The 19,624-nt window shown below is 40.9% G+C and overlaps 10 non-coding genes across 10 annotated transcripts; all 10 read left to right on the top strand.

The window, feature by feature from the left end:
- Positions 1–7,020: 7,020 nt before the first annotated feature.
- Positions 7,021–7,091, top strand: trnag-gcc. The gene has a single exon. It is a non-coding gene; the product is annotated as a tRNA-Gly (tRNA).
- Positions 7,092–9,248: 2,157 nt separating this feature from the next.
- Positions 9,249–9,319, top strand: trnag-gcc. The gene has a single exon. It is a non-coding gene; the product is annotated as a tRNA-Gly (tRNA).
- A 1,409-nt stretch (positions 9,320–10,728) lies between these two features.
- On the top strand, positions 10,729–10,799 carry trnag-gcc. The gene has a single exon. It is a non-coding gene; the product is annotated as a tRNA-Gly (tRNA).
- A 677-nt stretch (positions 10,800–11,476) lies between these two features.
- Positions 11,477–11,547, top strand: trnag-gcc. Its single transcript has one exon. It is a non-coding gene; the product is annotated as a tRNA-Gly (tRNA).
- A 677-nt stretch (positions 11,548–12,224) lies between these two features.
- Positions 12,225–12,295, top strand: trnag-gcc. Its single transcript has one exon. It is a non-coding gene; the product is annotated as a tRNA-Gly (tRNA).
- Positions 12,296–12,972: 677 nt separating this feature from the next.
- Positions 12,973–13,044, top strand: trnag-gcc. Its single transcript has one exon. It is a non-coding gene; the product is annotated as a tRNA-Gly (tRNA).
- Positions 13,045–14,461: 1,417 nt separating this feature from the next.
- On the top strand, positions 14,462–14,532 carry trnag-gcc. The gene has a single exon. It is a non-coding gene; the product is annotated as a tRNA-Gly (tRNA).
- A 1,416-nt stretch (positions 14,533–15,948) lies between these two features.
- On the top strand, positions 15,949–16,019 carry trnag-gcc. Its single transcript has one exon. It is a non-coding gene; the product is annotated as a tRNA-Gly (tRNA).
- A 1,423-nt stretch (positions 16,020–17,442) lies between these two features.
- On the top strand, positions 17,443–17,513 carry trnag-gcc. Its single transcript has one exon. It is a non-coding gene; the product is annotated as a tRNA-Gly (tRNA).
- A 1,409-nt stretch (positions 17,514–18,922) lies between these two features.
- trnag-gcc lies at positions 18,923–18,993 on the top strand. The gene has a single exon. It is a non-coding gene; the product is annotated as a tRNA-Gly (tRNA).
- The last annotated feature ends 631 nt before the right edge of the window (positions 18,994–19,624 follow it).

Genomic DNA, 19,624 nt, shown 5'->3' with positions numbered 1-19,624 from the left:
TCGCATGGAGACACAGGTGAAGCCTCGAATTCTGCGGTTTTGCCCGTTCAAGCAACCAGGTAGTTTCGAAATCGCGGCGTTCGAGGCTTCACCGGAGTCTCCATGTGCAGCATGTATTCCCCAACCCCTACAGGCTTTTCTACTACCTGTTTGGTTCTGGAAAGAGCTCACCTATTGGTTGTAGACAATGTTCACGTCACCATCTTCGTGAGCAGAACTAAAAACTTATGATAATATCAAACACGGTTGATTTTATCGGAACGTCAAGACGAGAAAAAAGACTGGCTTGAAACCGCTCCGATCACCACCTTACATCAAACGATCGAGATGACGGGAGAGCGCCTCAACTCCAGCAAAACTGTCATGATTTTATACCGCCTATAGAAATTTGTCTATGACAGTGAAGTCGCTTGAAAATCGTTAGGTGTAAGGCCGGCATCACTTGTGAATGAGCCATGAACAGTCAGCGATGTTGTGCTCTGCTGGTGTCTTCCTCCTCTGATGCAGTCAGGCAGCAGTGTGTGCGTTTGTGTTGTACGGGATAGTGGCTTTAGACAGCGGTCTGAAGGAAGCAGGTGGGACTTTGACGGTTGCCTCGCTGGTGTTTTCAAAATCGCCTACCCTGCCTTTAACAGTGTCCTTCCTTTCAAGTCCAAACTGTGGAGCTGCCTCAGTTCAATTCCCAGAATTACAGGCTGTAGCTGCTGCCCATGGGCTGGCTGCGTTGTGCAGTCCTGTCTGTGTCAGTGTCCCTGTAGTGTCTGTAAAGCTCTGCTCATCACTGCTGTGCCAGATGAGAAGCAGCTGGGATGAAAAAGGGCTCTGCTAACCGACCCTCGCAGGCCCACCCTGTCTGACCAACATGCAGAGTGAAGTGCAAAGTATCAGTCTCGCCTGTCCTCTCAGGGTTAATTAAAATTAAGCCCACACCCCAAACACCACAGCCAAAAGTCATGTCATGCTCACTGAGCCTGTAATGTGTGCAAGAAAGAGTAATACAAAGCGGTACAGGCAACACGTCTGTAATCTTAATTAAATATGCCCAGCTGTGCCCCCTTTTTCGCTGGCGCTCGCTGGGTTCACGCTTAATTTGAACCATCCGCTCCTATAGAAAGACAGAGATGGAAAAAACAGGCAGACGGAGAGATGGAGAGAAAGTGCTGTGTAGCACAGAGAGGCTGAATCTATAAACGGAATTCATTAAGTCAGTGATTAAAGCTGGGTACTGAAGCAGTTTAAGTGTAACCCCGGACATCCTCCCTCTGCTCTGGAAAGGAGGATGAAAGGGAGGAGGGTTTAAACAAGGAATAGAGGTGGAGGTTCCTGCAGACAGGTGACTTCCAGACATTATTCACCAGTGTAGCTCTACTGCTTAAATCATCAGCATGGGTATGGGATTTACAACACTTCCCCATCAGAAACCCTGACCATTCTCGTGGCCCTGTCACATTGAAGACATAAAGCTGACTGACAATAAGTCTTTGGATGTGATGTCAGCATTCTGGCTCCCTGGTTGGCTTCACTGCTGTCAGTCATAATGAAGATCACCTATTGGAATCCAGTCAAGAATCACCAGCCCACTTCATCATTTGTAATTCAGAGGTCTGGTCTTCATGTTTTATGTTGGATTAACCATTGACTCATTGACCATTATCATTATAATAATAATCATAGCTGGCAGTTGATAAAGGGATTATGTAAGCATAGTCAACGTTTGCTTAAAACATCTCTTCAATTCAGCATCTAACTAATTTTTTAATACTCATTCCTTTACTCGTCAAGAGCCTCTAGCTGTGGAAAGCAACGCCAATGCTTCCATTTGTGTCACTTTGGCAACTAGCACCACTGCACTGGGGGGAAAAGTCCATCTTGAAGAACACATTCCCTCAGTGAAGACTAGAGTATGTGTCACATTAATAAATTAAATTCCTGACTTCAAAAATTCAACCATAATATGCACTATCAAAAATAATTGCAGCTGTCTGTCCGTTTGACAACCTCTGACTTAGTGACACTGACCCGGATACGACCCATGAAGAGACATACAAAAAATAATCAGCTGATTAGTGTCAGGTAGGTGAGCAGGACGCAGGACCCAAATGCAGGATGTGGCAAAAAAAGATATTTAATAATAAAACGAACAACTCAAAATCCAAACAAGGGTGTCCACACTATGTAGTAAAAGGGAAAACTGAAATACTGGAGCCAGGGGAAAAAATCACAGTGATCAGACTGGAACAAAAATCCCAAAGACAGACCGGGAGACAATCACAGTTACAGACACGGGGTAAACAGCAGAAACAGACTACTCAGGACAGACTGGGGGGAAAACAACAGACGATCTGACACAGACGAAGGGCAGCACAGAGACTAAATCCACACACGGTGGGCGGGGCAAATAGAACACAGGTGAGACACATTAGGAACAGGTGAAGACAATCACAGGGGCAGGAGTCACAGGAAAAACCAAGTGAACAGACACGAGACAGGGAAACAGGAAGTACAAAAACTAATTCAAAATAAAACAGGAAATACAAAACACGAGATCATGACAATTAGGTTTAATGGTAAAAATAATTATTAGTTGCAGTGGGATACAAAATACTTGTAAAACAGCATTTCATCCAACATCAACTGTAAAATCCTTGTTTTATTTTCATGCTCAAGTCTAAACATCTAAAGATGTATAATAGTTTAAATAAACACCACTTTATTATACTTAATAAAAAAAATTATTATAATACTCAAATAGTTACATGACATTTACTTCATTGATGCAGAGGAATATTGATATTAGTACTTCACTAAATAATGTGAATACTCCCTCCAGCCCTGGTGTTACCATACAAACTTACATGCTTGAATTCTTTAAAATGCTAGTTCTATGCTATTTTTAAAACATGTTTATAATTCTGTTAATTATAATTCTGTTAATTCTTTAAAGTTCTCAATCCAGCTCACCCGACTGTCACAAGGTCGCTTGCAAAGGGAATTACTGTAAGTAAGAGCCCACATCCAAACAAGCCAAATAATTAATTGTGAAATATCACAAGTGACCAGACACTCTTGCAATGATTATTTTCTGAGAGACCAATTTGGATATATTGTTAAAGAATTATTTAAAAAAAGAAATGGATAATTCACATGAGATTAAAAGGCTTTACTTTATTTTGTCACACACATCATCCTGGTGCCAGACTTATTGTAAGCAACAAATATGGATTAATCCACCACTGTAAATAGGACCCAGCAAATTCTTCAAGTTTAAGAAACGTTTGGTTGAAAAAAAATAAAAAATCTACAGCGACCAGCTATTTTAGGAAATTACTGTGGTTTAATTATTTTAATTCTTTTTAAAGGCAAAACTGTATGACTGAATGTCTTTAAAGGAACCAGTGGGCTTATTGTGGACAATAACTAATTTAATAATTTGAATAGTGCCAGAAAGGTACACATACAGGGCTGCACGGTGGTGTAGTGGTTAACACTTTCGCCTCACTGCAAGAACGTTCTGGGTTCAAACCAACCAGGGCCTTTCTGTGTGGAGTTTACATGTTCTCCCTGTGTATGCGTGGGTTCTCTCAGAGTTCTCCGGCTTCTTCCCTAAGTCCAAAGACATGCAGAATGGGGTTAGGTTGATTGGAGACTCTAAATTGACCGTAGGTGTGAATGGTTGTCTGTCTCTGTATGTGGCCCTCCGATAGGCTGGCGACCCTAAATGGATAAAGCAGTAGACGATGGATGGAGGTATACATACAAGTCTATCTTTTCAGTCCTTCACCAGCAGCTTTACAAGCATGGCTGTGTCAACAACTGCTCTGCCAGAAATATTTACTGTTACTGCATCTAGAAGCTTTAAGTAAACAGCATGATGTTTACCACACCATCAAATTTTACTGAATAGTGAAGTGTTCAATTTCCAGTCGTCCCTAAATCTGCCTCTCAATCATCATGATAGAAAGTACAGGCATGATAGGGGCTCACTGAATCTTGAAAGGCTTGCCCACACAGGAGGTGTTTCAGCTGCCTTTTACTGTTGTCTGGCTCAGACATGTCTTACGAAACAGATGCTCCAAACAGCTGTCTCTACTGGCCGTGTAATGGCTCATGTTTCACTTTTTTACTTTGCGCTCATAGTCTCGACCCAAAGCATCTTTACAGGCTCCAAGCCTATTTTTTCCATTATGTGGATTTAACTACAGTGATTGTGATCATGTGCGTCAAGGGCAACACACAGTGGTGGCGGTGGAATAAACACTGTTATTATGCTGTCAGCATCTTGTCTTGATTCATCAGAACACATCACTGTCTAATTTCTGGCTACGGTACCTTGACAACACCTTGAATGTGTTTGTGATTTGGTGTTTGTCATCACAGTGGTGTCACCTACCACTGAACCACCAATGGTTGTTTTGGTCTTTTTTTTACCAATTCTCTGACCTCGCCCACTAAAAGGGTCAGTAGTCTTTGCCTTGACAGGTATTCTGATTTGCGAACTACTTCAATGACCCCTTTCTCCACACTTTTCTGACATCACATTGAGCGGGTTGCGTCTGACCATCCCAGCAACCTTCTGCAAACGCATTCACGCATGCTTCTCATCATGACTGGCCAGCTGTGCAGAGATTAGAGGGCACACAGGTTTTCAATTCATCTCTCATGCCTGATATAACTATTTCTGTCTTTTTTCATAGTCATAACCCGGCCCATAGGCAATGACAAAAACGGGAAAAGACACAAAACTCCAACAATATAGGCTATTTATTATAGCAAAAGTAAATGAATAGAAAAGTAACAATGATATAAGGCATGTTAGTCAGTGGCATCAGTGGTGTTCATGTGTATGTTTGTGGATAATGTAGTGTACGGCGTAAAATATAAAACACCAAACTAAACAAAGCAAAACAGAAGTCTGTGGGTGCTGGCAGCGAGAGACAGAAAACTGGAACTTTTATATCCTGCAGAGCACTGGGCCCAGGTGCTCCAGATCTGGCTGCGATTATCTCCTTTGGCTCCTGACCTTTGACCTAAGCACACAAACAGATGAACAGGGGCCTGTACTACCAACCAGGATTTGCGGTTATTGAGATAAATTAAGCTTTAACTCTGGGTTTTCCATCCTACGAAGCCGGTTCTCTTCTTATCTGCATAAATCACCATGGTTACTTATGCTGAATGGCTAACCTGCTCGGGAGCAGGTTATGTTCCAGATACGAGATCGAAATCTGTCAACAGCCCCACTACTGCCCAATCAGATCACTGGAAACCAGCGTTATCATTCACAGGATCCCGTCACGATCAAAGGAGTTTAGAGTGATGTGACGAATAATAAATTGCAGCAGATATTTATGAATGAGTGGAATCCTGTTGCTGTTCCAGACTTTTCATGTGTCCACTCTGAGCTTCTAATAAACAGAGGGAGAGTTAATCACACTAAATAAATACATAGACACATTAATATTCAAGCTTAATTTAAATTTAATAAGGATGATTTGATTCCTGAGAGATTTATTGTAGTTTATTTTTCTATTACTGCAGCCCGGTACAAAACGAGGAGACTGTGGCGATAAATAGTCACTAAAACTAAATACTATCTCTTTTATTAGAACAATGATCCACACACTGATCAATATTCCTCATGATCATGAATGAACAGTTCGGTCTGGATTACTTCATCACACAACACTTCAGGAGCAGAAACAAATGACATCACTTCAAAGTTTATCAGGATTTTCAATGTTAGGTTTAGTAAATCCAGACAACAAAAACATATCCTGGATATGTTCAACTCGCTTCGTAGTACAGGCCCCAGGGGTCGTCACATCATATTAACAACAAAGTGCAAGACTAAAACAATGTTCTGAGCATGTGCGCCTTCATCTATGAATAATTTTTTTTTTCTAATGAGATTGAGATTGACCAACATGAACAGACAATTCTAATCAACAATAATTAGCTCCCAAGTTACAAACTTATACGATACTTAAATGCCCTTATTCCATTTTAGTTTCAACACCATTTCTGGCCTTTTCCCTCTTCTGCCTCTAAGTAAATGACTTTACACAGTACCACGTAAACCTGTACTGAGACACTTACCCAATGTAAAGCTTGAACACGCGACTTTCAGATTATGACAATGACAACAGTTACAAATGAGCATCAGAAGAATTCTACCACTGAACGACCAATGCATGTTTTGGTGTTTCTTGTATCCAATATTCTGACCACGCCCACTAAAAGGGCCAGTAGTCTTTGCCTGGACAGGCTATGACATTGACTGGTACCTACTGCACCAATTAAGCTTATTTGGCCATGAGAAAATACATGACTAAAATCAATGTTCTAAAGTAAGAGAAACACAAAGACGACTTGACTGTTACAGAAAAATGTACATCAAATTTGTGAAAAATTGAGATACATGTAAATTTTAGAGCATTGCTGTCCAGTACTTGCCCAAACGTTTTGTACCAGTCTATCAATCAAATTGAAGATAGAGGGTCGCAATACTCATTTGTAACAGGTAAATGATGAGATTTGAATTCATTATTTCTTTCTCAAATTACCAAGAATTAATTCAAAACGACTTCAACAACAGATGGGTATGCCACCGACAGGTGACTTTTGTTCAGAATTTTTGTATGGACAGGTACATGTACATGGTAGTAATGTCGGTCCTCACCCAATGGCCTGGTACAAAACTTTTGGGCAAGTACTGGACAGCAATGCTCTAAAATGTACATGTATCTCAATTTTTCACACATTGGAAGTACATTTTCTGTAACAGTCAAGTCGTCTTTGTGTTGCTGTTACTTTAGAACATTGATTTTAGTCATGTAGTTTTCTATCACCAAATAAGCCTAATTGGTGCAGTACGCAGCAGTCATTGTCATAATCTGAAAGTTTTGTGGAGAAAGGGGGTCTTTGAAGTAGTACGCAAATCAGAAACCCTGTCCATTCAAAGACTACTGGCCCTTTTAGTGGGCGTGGTCAGAATATTGGATACAAGAAATAGCAAAACAAGCATTGGTGGTTCAGTGGTAGAATTCTCGCCTGCCACGCGGGAGACTCGGGTTCGATTCCCGGCTAATGCATTATGCATTGTTTCATAGTACATCAAACTGTGCCCTTCAAGTCTTAATTGCTTCTGTATCCGGATAACAATCCGCACCAGATGCCAGCTGGACCGTTAGTCCTGTTTTCCCCCAGGAACAAGGTTCCAGTCTTTCAATCAAATTGAAGATAGAGGGTCGCGATGCTCATTTGTTACTGGTAAATGACTGATTTAAATTCATTATTTCTTTCTCAAATTACCAAGAATTAATTCAAAACGACTTCAACAACAGATGGGTATGCCACCGACAGGTGACTCTTGTTCAGAATTTTCGTATGGACAGGTACATGTACATGGTAGTAATGTCGGTCCTCACCCAATGGCCTGGTACAAAACTTTTGGGCAAGTACTGCACAGCAATGCTCTAAAATGTACATGTATCTCAATTTTTCACACATTGGAAGTACATTTTCTGCAACAGTCAAGTCGTCTTTGTGTTTCTGTTACTTTAGAACATTGATTTTAGTCATGTAGTTTTCTATCACCAAATAAGCCTAATTGGTGCAGTACGCAGCAGTCATTGTCATAATCTGAAAGTTTTGTGGAGAAAGGGGGTCTTTGAAGTAGTACGCAAATCAGAAACCCTGTCCATTCAAAGACTACTGGCCCTTTTAGTGGGCGTGGTCAGAATATTGGATACAAGAAATAGCAAAACAAGCATTGGTGGTTCAGTGGTAGAATTCTCGCCTTCCACTCGGGTTCGATTCTCGGCTAATGCATTATGCGTTGTTTCATAGTAACATCTAACTGTTCCATTCAAGTCTTAATTGCTTCTGTAGCAGGATTGTTATCCGCAGCAGACGCCAGCTGGACCGTTAGTCCTGTTTTCCCCCAGGAACAAGGTTCCAGTCTTTCAATCAAATTGAAGATAGAGGGTCGCGATGCTCATTTGTTACTGGTAAATGACTGATTTAAATTCATTATTTCTTTCCCAAATTACCAAGAATTAATTCAAAACGACTTCAACAACAGATGGGTATGCCACTGACAGGTGACTCTTGTTCAGAATTTTTGTATGGACAGGTACATGTACATGGTAGTAATATCGGTCCTCACCCAATGGCCTGGTACAAAACTTTTGGGCAAGTAATGCACAGCAATGCTCTAAAATGTACATGTATCTCAATTTTTCACACATTGGAAGTACATTTTCTGTAACAGTCAAGTCGTCTTTGTGTTTCTGTTACTTTAGAACATTGATTTTAGTCATGTAGTTTTCGATCACCAAATAAGCCTAATTGGTGCAGTACGCAGCAGTCATTGTCATAATCTGAAAGTTTTGTGGAGAAAGGGGGTCTTTGAAGTAGTACGCAAATCAGAAACCCTGTCCATTCAAAGACTACTGGCCCTTTTAGTGGGCGTGGTCAGAATATTGGATACAAGAAATAGCAAAACAAGCATTGGTGGTTCAGTGGTAGAATTCTCGCCTTCCACTCGGGTTCGATTCTCGGCTAATGCATTATGCGTTGTTTCATAGTAACATCTAACTGTTCCATTCAAGTCTTAATTGCTTCTGTAGCAGGATTGTTATCCGCAGCAGACGCCAGCTGGACCGTTAGTCCTGTTTTCCCCCAGGAACAAGGTTCCAGTCTTTCAATCAAATTGAAGATAGAGGGTCGCGATGCTCATTTGTTACTGGTAAATGACTGATTTAAATTCATTATTTCTTTCCCAAATTACCAAGAATTAATTCAAAACGACTTCAACAACAGATGGGTATGCCACTGACAGGTGACTCTTGTTCAGAATTTTTGTATGGACAGGTACATGTACATGGTAGTAATATCGGTCCTCACCCAATGGCCTGGTACAAAACTTTTGGGCAAGTAATGCACAGCAATGCTCTAAAATGTACATGTATCTCAATTTTTCACACATTGGAAGTACATTTTCTGTAACAGTCAAGTCGTCTTTGTGTTTCTGTTACTTTAGAACATTGATTTTAGTCATGTAGTTTTCGATCACCAAATAAGCCTAATTGGTGCAGTACGCAGCAGTCATTGTCATAATCTGAAAGTTTTGTGGAGAAAGGGGGTCTTTGAAGTAGTACGCAAATCAAAAACCCTGTCCATTCAAAGACTACTGGCCCTTTTAGTGGGCGTGGTCAGAATATTGGATACAAGAAATAGCAAAACAAGCATTGGTGGTTCAGTGGTAGAATTCTCGCCTGCCATGCGGGAGACTCGGGTTCGATTCCCGGCTAATGCATTATGCATTGTTTCATAGTACATCAAACTGTGCCCTTCAAGTCTTAATTGCTTCTGTATCCGGATAACAATCCGCACCAGATGCCCTTTTAGTGGGCGTGGCCAGGTGCTATTCCTGTCTACCAATCAAATTGAAGATAGAGGGTCGCAATACTCATTTGCAACTGGTAAATGACTCTGAGATTTAAATTCATTATTTCTTTCTCAAATTGCCAAGAATTAATTCAAAACGACTTCAACAACAGATGGGTATGCCACCGACAGGTGACTCTTGTTCAGAATTTTTGCATGGACAGGTACATGTACATGGTAGTAATGTCGGTCCTCACCCAATGGCCTGGTACAAAACTTTTGGGCAAGTACTGCACAGCAATGCTCTAAAATGTACATGTATCTCAATTTTTCACACATTGGAAGTACATTTTCTGTAACAGTCAAGTCGTCTTTGTGTTGCTGTTACTTTAGAACATTGATTTTAGTCATGTAGTTTTCTATCACCAAATAAGCCTAATTGGTGCAGTACGCAGCAGTCATTGTCATAATCTGAAAGTTTTGTGGAGAAAGGGGGTCTTTGAAGTAGTACGCAAATCAGAAACCCTGTCCATTCAAAGACTACTGGCCCTTTTAGTGGGCGTGGTCAGAATATTGGATACAAGAAATAGCAAAACAAGCATTGGTGGTTCAGTGGTAGAATTCTCGCCTTCCACTCGGGTTCGATTCTCGGCTAATGCATTATGCGTTGTTTCATAGTAACATCTAACTGTTCCATTCAAGTCTTAATTGCTTCTGTAGCAGGATTGTTATCCGCAGCAGACGCCAGCTGGACCGTTAGTCCTGTTTTCCCCCAGGAACAAGGTTCCAGTCTTTCAATCAAATTGAAGATAGAGGGTCGCGATGCTCATTTGTTACTGGTAAATGACTGATTTAAATTCATTATTTCTTTCCCAAATTACCAAGAATTAATTCAAAACGACTTCAACAACAGATGGGTATGCCACCGACAGGTGACTCTTGTTCAGAATTTTTGTATGGACAGGTACCTGTACATGGTAGTAATGTCGGTCCTCACCCAATGGCCTGGTACAAAACTTTTGGGAGAGTACTGCACAGCAATGCTCTAAAATGTACATGTATCTCAATTTTTCACACATTGGAAGTACATTTTCTGTAACAGTCAAGTCGTCTTTGTGTTGCTGTTACTTTAGAACATTGATTTTAGTCATGTAGTTTTCTATCACCAAATAAGCCTAATTGGTGCAGTACGCAGCAGTCATTGTCATAATCTGAAAGTTTTGTGGAGAAAGGGGGTTTTTGAAGTAGTACGCAAATCAGAAACCCTGTCCATTCAAAGACTACTGGCCCTTTTAGTGGGCGTGGTCAGAATATTGGATACAAGAAATAGCAAAACAAGCATTGGTGGTTCAGTGGTAGAATTCTCGCCTGCCACGCGGGAGACTCGGGTTCGATTCCTGCCTAATGCATTATGCATTGTTTCATAGTACATCAAACTGTGCCCTTCAAGTCTTAATTGCTTCTGTAGCAGGATTGTTATCCGCAGCAGACGCCAGCTGGACCGTTAGTCCTGTTTTCCCCCAGGAACAAGGTTCCAGTCTTTCAATCAAATTGAAGATAGAGGGTCGCGATGCTCATTTGTTACTGGTAAATGACTGATTTAAATTCATTATTTCTTTCCCAAATTACCAAGAATTAATTCAAAACGACTTCAACAACAGATGGGTATGCCACCGACAGGTGACTCTTGTTCAGAATTTTTGTATGGACAGGTACATGTACATGGTAGTAATGTCGGTCCTCACCCAATGGCCTGGTACAAAACTTTTGGGCAAGTACTGCACAGCAATGCTCTAAAATGTACATGTATCTCAATTTTTCACACATTGGAAGTACATTTTCTGTAACAGTCAAGTCGTCTTTGTGTTGCTGTTACTTTAGAACATTGATTTTAGTCATGTAGTTTTCTATCACCAAATAAGCCTAATTGGTGCAGTACGTAGCAGTCATTGTCATAATCTGAAAGTTTTGTGGAGAAAGGGGGTCTTTGAAGTAGTACGCAAATCAGAAACCCTGTCCATTCAAAGACTACTGGCCCTTTTAGTTGGCGTGGTCAGAATGTTGGATACAAGAAATAGCAAAACAAGCATTGGTGGTTCAGTGGTAGAATTCTCCCCTGCCACGCGGGAGACTCGGGTTCGATTCCCGGCTAATGCATTATGCATTGTTTCATAGTACATCAAACTGTGCCCTTCAAGTCTTAATTGCTTCTGTATCCGGATAACAATCCGCACCAGATGCCAGCTGGACCGTTAGTCCTGTTTTCCCCCAGGAACAAGGTTCCAGTCTTTCAATCAAATTGAAGATAGAGGGTCGCGATGCTCATTTGTTACTGGTAAATGACTGATTTAAATTCATTATTTCTTTCCCAAATTACCAAGAATTAATTCAAAACGACTTCAACAACAGATGGGTATGCCACTGACAGGTGACTCTTGTTCAGAATTTTTGTATGGACAGGTACATGTACATGGTAGTAATGTCGGTCCTCACCCAATGGCCTGGTACAAAACTTTTGGGCAAGTACTGCACAGCAATGCTCTAAAATGTACATGTATCTCAATTTTTCACACATTGGAAGTACATTTTCTGTAACAGTCAAGTCGTCTTTGTGTTGCTGTTACTTTAGAACATTGATTTTAGTCATGTAGTTTTCTATCACCAAATAAGCCTAATTGGTGCAGTACGTAGCAGTCATTGTCATAATCTGAAAGTTTTGTGGAGAAAGGGGGTCTTTGAAGTAGTACGCAAATCAGAAACCCTGTCCATTCAAAGACTACTGGCCCTTTTAGTGGGCGTGGTCAGAATATTGGATACAAGAAATAGCAAAACAAGCATTGGTGGTTCAGTGGTAGAATTCTCGCCTGCCACGCGGGAGACTCGGGTTCGATTCCCGGCTAATGCATTATGCATTGTTTCATAGTACATCAAACTGTGCCCTTCAAGTCTTAATTGCTTCTGTATCCGGATAACAATCCGCACCAGATGCCAGCTGGACCGTTAGTCCTGTTTTCCCCCAGGAACAAGGTTCCAGTCTTTCAATCAAATTGAAGATAGAGGGTCGCGATGCTCATTTGTTACTGGTAAATGACTGATTTAAATTCATTATTTCTTTCCCAAATTACCAAGAATTAATTCAAAACGACTTCAACAACAGATGGGTATGCCACTGACAGGTGACTCTTGTTCAGAATTTTTGTATGGACAGGTACATGTACATGGTAGTAATATCGGTCCTCACCCAATGGCCTGGTACAAAACTTTTGGGCAAGTACTGCACAGCAATGCTCTAAAATGTACATGTATCTCAATTTTTCACACATTGGAAGTACATTTTCTGTAACAGTCAAGTCGTCTTTGTGTTGCTGTTACTTTAGAACATTGATTTTAGTCATGTAGTTTTCTATCACCAAATAAGCCTAATTGGTGCAGTACGCAGCAGTCATTGTCATAATCTGAAAGTTTTGTGGAGAAAGGGGGTCTTTGAAGTAGTACGCAAATCAGAAACCCTGTCCATTCAAAGACTACTGGCCCTTTTAGTGGGCGTGGTCAGAATATTGGATACAAGAAATAGCAAAACAAGCATTGGTGGTTCAGTGGTAGAATTCTCGCCTGCCACGCGGGAGACTCGGGTTCGATTCACGGCCAATTGCATTATGCATTGTTTCATAGTACATCAAACTGTGCCCTTCAAGTCTTAATTGCTTCTGTATCCGGATAACAATCCGCACCAGATGCCAGCTGGACCGTTAGTCCTGTTTTCCCCCAGGAACAAGGTTCCAGTCTTTCAATCAAATTGAAGATAGAGGGTCGCGATGCTCATTTGTTACTGGTAAATGACTGATTTAAATTCATTATTTCTTTCCCAAATTACCAAGAATTAATTCAAAACGACTTCAACAACAGATGGGTATGCCACTGACAGGTGACTCTTGTTCAGAATTTTTGTATGGACAGGTACATGTACATGGTAGTAATATCGGTCCTCACCCAATGGCCTGGTACAAAACTTTTGGGCAAGTACTGCACAGCAATGCTCTAAAATGTACATGTATCTCAATTTTTCACACATTGGAAGTACATTTTCTGTAACAGTCAAGTCGTCTTTGTGTTGCTGTTACTTTAGAACATTGATTTTAGTCATGTAGTTTTCTATCACCAAATAAGCCTAATTGGTGCAGTACGCAGCAGTCATTGTCATAATCTGAAAGTTTTGTGGAGAAAGGGGGTCTTTGAAGTAGTACGCAAATCAGAAACCCTGTCCATTCAAAGACTACTGGCCCTTTTAGTGGGCGTGGTCAGAATATTGGATACAAGAAATAGCAAAACAAGCATTGGTGGTTCAGTGGTAGAATTCTCGCCTTCCACTCGGGTTCGATTCTCGGCTAATGCATTATGCGTTGTTTCATAGTAACATCTAACTGTTCCATTCAAGTCTTAATTGCTTCTGTAGCAGGATTGTTATCCGCAGCAGACGCCAGCTGGACCGTTAGTCCTGTTTTCCCCCAGGAACAAGGTTCCAGTCTTTCAATCAAATTGAAGATAGAGGGTCGCGATGCTCATTTGTTACTGGTAAATGACTGATTTAAATTCATTATTTCTTTCCCAAATTACCAAGAATTAATTCAAAACGACTTCAACAACAGATGGGTATGCCACCGACAGGTGACTCTTGTTCAGAATTTTTGTATGGACAGGTACATGTACATGGTAGTAATGTCGGTCCTCACCCAATGGCCTGGTACAAAACTTTTGGGGAAGTACTGCACAGCAATGCTCTAAAGTGTACATGTATCTCAATTTTTCACACATTGGAAGTACATTTTCTGTAACAGTCAAGTCGTCTTTGTGTTGCTGTTACTTTAGAACATTGATTTTAGTCATGTAGTTTTCTATCACCAAATAAGCCTAATTGGTGCAGTACGTAGCAGTCATTGTCATAATCTGAAAGTTTTGTGGAGAAAGGGGGTCTTTGAAGTAGTACGCAAATCAGAAACCCTGTCCATTCAAAGACTACTGGCCCTTTTAGTTGGCGTGGTCACAATATTGGATACAAGAAATAGCAAAACAAGCATTGGTGGTTCAGTGGTAGAATTCTCGCCTGCCACGCGGGAGACTCGGGTTCGATTCCCGGCTAATGCATTATGCATTGTTTCATAGTACATCAAACTGTGCCCTTCAAGTCTTCATTGCTTCTGTATCCGGATAACAATCCGCACCAGATGCCAGCTGGACCGTTAGTCCTGTTTTCCCCCAGGAACAAGGTTCCAGTCTTTCAATCAAATTGAAGATAGAGGGTCGCGATGCTCATTTGTTACTGGTAAATGACTGATTTAAATTCATTATTTCTTTCCCAAATTACCAAGAATTAATTCAAAACGACTTCAACAACAGATGGGTATGCCACCGACAGGTGACTCTTGTTCAGAATTTTTGTATGGACAGGTACATGTACATGGTAGTAATGTCGGTCCTCACCCAATGGCCTGGTACAAAACTTTTGGGAGAGTACTGCACAGCAATGCTCTAAAATGTACATGTATCTCAATTTTTCACACATTGGAAGTACATTTTCTGTAACAGTCAAGTCGTCTTTGTGTTGCTGTTACTTTAGAACATTGATTTTAGTCATGTAGTTTTCTATCACCAAATAAGCCTAATTGGTGCAGTACGCAGCAGTCATTGTCATAATCTGAAAGTTTTGTGGAGAAAGGGGGTCTTTGAAGTAGTACGCAAATCAGAAACCCTGTCCATTCAAAGACTACTGGCCCTTTTAGTGGGCGTGGTCAGAATATTGGATACAAGAAATAGCAAAACAAGCATTGGTGGTTCAGTGGTAGAATTCTCGCCTTCCACTCGGGTTCGATTCTCGGCTAATGCATTATGCGTTGTTTCATAGTACATCAAACTGTTCCATTCAAGTCTTAATTGCTTCTGTAGCAGGATTGTTATCCGCAGCAGACGCCAGCTGGACCGTTAGTCCTGTTTTCCCCCAGGAACAAGGTTCCAGTCTTTCAATCAAATTGAAGATAGAGGGTCGCGATGCTCATTTGTTACTGGTAAATGACTGATTTAAATTCATTATTTCTTTCCCAAATTACCAAGAATTAATTCAAAACGACTTCAACAACAGATGGGTATGCCACCGACAGGTGACTCTTGTTCAGAATTTTTGTATGGACAGGTACATGTACATGGTAGTAATGTCGGTCCTCACCCAATGGCCTGGTACAAAACTTTTGGGAGAGTACTGCACAGCAATGCTCTAAAATGTACATGTATCTCAATTTTTCACACATTGGAAGTACATTTTCTGTAACAGTCAAGTCGTCTTTGTGTTGCTGTTACTTTAGAACATTGATTTTAGTCATGTAGTTTTCTATCACCAAATAAGCCTAATTGGTGCAGTACGCAGCAGTCATTGTCATAATCTGAAAGTTTTGTGGAGAAAGGGGGTCTTTGAAGTAGTACGCAAATCAGAAACCCTGTCCATTCAAAGACTACTGGCCCTTTTAGTGGGCGTGGTCAGAATATTGGATACAAGAAATAGCAAAACAAGCATTGGTGGTTCAGTGGTAGAATTCTCGCCTACCACGCGGGAGACTCGGGTTCGATTCCCGGCTAATGCATTATGCATTGTTTCATAGTACATCAAACTGTGCCCTTCAAGTCTTAATTGCTTCTGTATCCGGATAACAATCCGCACCAGATGCCAGCTGGACCGTTAGTCCTGTTTTCCCCCAGGAACAAGGTTCCAGTCTTTCAATCAAATTGAAGATAGAGGGTCGCGATGCTCATTTGTTACTGGTAAATGACTGATTTAAATTCATTATTTCTTTCCCAAATTACCAAGAATTAATTCAAAACGACTTCAACAACAGATGGGTATGCCACCGACAGGTGACTCTTGTTCAGAATTTTTGTATGGACAGGTACATGTACATGGTAGTAATGTCGGTCCTCACCCAATGGCCTGGTACAAAACTTTTGGGCAAGTACTGCACAGCAATGCTCTAAAATGTACATGTATCTCAATTTTTCACACATTGGAAGTACATTTTCTGTAACAGTCAAGTCGTCTTTGTGTTGCTGTTACTTTAGAACATTGATTTTAGTCATGTAGTTTTCTATCACCAAATAAGCCTAATTGGTGCAGTACGTAGCAGTCATTGTCATAATCTGAAAGTTTTGTGGAGAAAGGGGGTCTTTGAAGTAGTACGCAAATCAGAAACCCTGTCCATTCAAAGACTACTGGCCCTTTTAGTGGGCGTGGTCAGAATATTGGATACAAGAAATAGCAAAACAAGCATTGGTGGTTCAGTGGTAGAATTCTCCCTGCCACGCGGGAGACTCGGGTTCGATTCCGGCTAATGCATTATGCATTGTTTCATAGTACATCTAACTGTGCCATTCAAGTCTTAATTGCTTCTGTAGCAGGATTGTTATCCGCAGCAGACGCCAGCTGGACCGTTAGTCCTGTTTTCCCCCAGGAACAAGGTTCCAGTCTTTCAATCAAATTGAAGATAGAGGGTCGCGATGCTCATTTGTTACTGGTAAATGACTGATTTAAATTCATTATTTCTTTCCCAAATTACCAAGAATTAATTCAAAACGACTTCAACAACAGATGGGTATGCCACTGACAGGTGACTCTTGTTCAGAATTTTTGTATGGACAGGTACATGTACATGGTAGTAATATCGGTCCTCACCCAATGGCCTGGTACAAAACTTTTGGGCAAGTAATGCACAGCAATGCTCTAAAATGTACATGTATCTCAATTTTTCACACATTGGAAGTACATTTTCTGTAACAGTCAAGTCGTCTTTGTGTTTCTGTTACTTTAGAACATTGATTTTAGTCATGTAGTTTTCGATCACCAAATAAGCCTAATTGGTGCAGTACGCAGCAGTCATTGTCATAATCTGAAAGTTTTGTGGAGAAAGGGGGTCTTTGAAGTAGTACGCAAATCAGAAACCCTGTCCATTCAAAGACTACTGGCCCTTTTAGTGGGCGTGGTCAGAATATTGGATACAAGAAATAGCAAAACAAGCATTGGTGGTTCAGTGGTAGAATTCTCGCCTGCCATGCGGGAGACTCGGGTTCGATTCCCGGCTAATGCATTATGCATTGTTTCATAGTACATCAAACTGTGCCCTTCAAGTCTTAATTGCTTCTGTATCCGGATAACAATCCGCACCAGATGCCCTTTTAGTGGGCGTGGCCAGGTGCTATTCCTGTCTACCAATCAAATTGAAGATAGAGGGTCGCAATACTCATTTGCAACTGGTAAATGACTCTGAGATTTAAATTCATTATTTCTTTCTCAAATTGCCAAGAATTAATTCAAAACGACTTCAACAACAGATGGGTATGCCACCGACAGGTGACTCTTGTTCAGAATTTTTGTATGGACAGGTACATGTACATGGTAGTAATGTCGGTCCTCACCCAATGGCCTGGTACAAAACTTTTGGGCAAGTACTGCACAGCAATGCTCTAAAATGTACATGTATCTCAATTTTTCACACATTGGAAGTACATTTTCTGTAACAGTCAAGTCGTCTTTGTGTTTCTGTTACTTTAGAACATTGATTTTAGTCATGTAGTTTTCTATCACCAAATAAGCCTAATTGGTGCAGTACGCAGCAGTCATTGTCATAATCTGAAAGTTTTGTGGAGAAAGGGGGTCTTTGAAGTAGTACGCAAATCAGAAACCCTGTCCATTCAAAGACTACTGGCCCTTTTAGTGGGCGTGGTCAGAATATTGGATACAAGAAATAGCAAAACAAGCATTGGTGGTTCAGTGGTAGAATTCTCGCCTTCCACTCGGGTTCGATTCTCGGCTAATGCATTATGCGTTGTTTCATAGTAACATCTAACTGTTCCATTCAAGTCTTAATTGCTTCTGTAGCAGGATTGTTATCCGCAGCAGACGCCAGCTGGACCGTTAGTCCTGTTTTCCCCCAGGAACAAGGTTCCAGTCTTTCAATCAAATTGAAGATAGAGGGTCGCGATGCTCATTTGTTACTGGTAAATGACTGATTTAAATTCATTATTTCTTTCCCAAATTACCAAGAATTAATTCAAAACGACTTCAACAACAGATGGGTATGCCACCGACAGGTGACTCTTGTTCAGAATTTTTGTATGGACAGGTACATGTACATGGTAGTAATGTCGGTCCTCACCCAATGGCCTGGTACAAAACTTTTGGGCAAGTACTGCACAGCAATGCTCTAAAATGTACATGTATCTCAATTTTTCACACATTGGAAGTACATTTTCTGTAACAGTCAAGTCGTCTTTGTGTTGCTGTTACTTTAGAACATTGATTTTAGTCATGTAGTTTTCTATCACCAAATAAGCCTAATTGGTGCAGTACGCAGCAGTCATTGTCATAATCTGAAAGTTTTGTGGAGAAAGGGGGTCTTTGAAGTAGTACGCAAATCAGAAACCCTGTCCATTCAAAGACTACTGGCCCTTTTAGTGGGCGTGGTCAGAATATTGGATACAAGAAATAGCAAAACAAGCATTGGTGGTTCAGTGGTAGAATTCTCCCCTGCCACGCGGGAGACTCGGGTTCGATTCCCGGCTAATGCATTATGCATTGTTTCATAGTACATCAAACTGTGCCCTTCAAGTCTTAATTGCTTCTGTATCCGGATTACAATCCGCACCAGATGCCAGCTGGACCGTTAGTCCTGTTTTCCCCCAGGAACAAGGTTCCAGTCTTTCAATCAAATTGAAGATAGAGGGTCGCGATGCTCATTTGTTACTGGTAAATGACTGATTTAAATTCATTATTTCTTTCCCAAATTACCAAGAATTAATTCAAAACGACTTCAACAACAGATGGGTATGCCACCGACAGGTGACTCTTGTTCAGAATTTTTGTATGGACAGGTACATGTACATGGTAGTAATGTCGGTCCTCACCCAATGGCCTGGTACAAAACTTTTGGGCAAGTACTGCACAGCAATGCTCTAAAATGTACATGTATCTCAATTTTTCACACATTGGAAGTACATTTTCTGTAACAGTCAAGTCGTCTTTGTGTTGCTGTTACTTTAGAACATTGATTTTAGTCATGTAGTTTTCTATCACCAAATAAGCCTAATTGGTGCAGTACGCAGCAGTCATTGTCATAATCTGAAAGTTTTGTGGAGAAAGGGGGTCTTTGAAGTAGTACGCAAATCAGAAACCCTGTCCATTCAAAGACTACTGGCCCTT

The sequence above is a fragment of the Scophthalmus maximus genome, chromosome 9, assembly GCF_022379125.1.
Source record: "Scophthalmus maximus strain ysfricsl-2021 chromosome 9, ASM2237912v1, whole genome shotgun sequence".
NCBI classification, from domain to species: Eukaryota; Metazoa; Chordata; class Actinopteri; order Pleuronectiformes; family Scophthalmidae; genus Scophthalmus; species Scophthalmus maximus.
The sequence above is the reverse complement of the archived record's forward strand: the minus strand, read 5'-3'. Positions and strand labels throughout refer to the sequence as shown.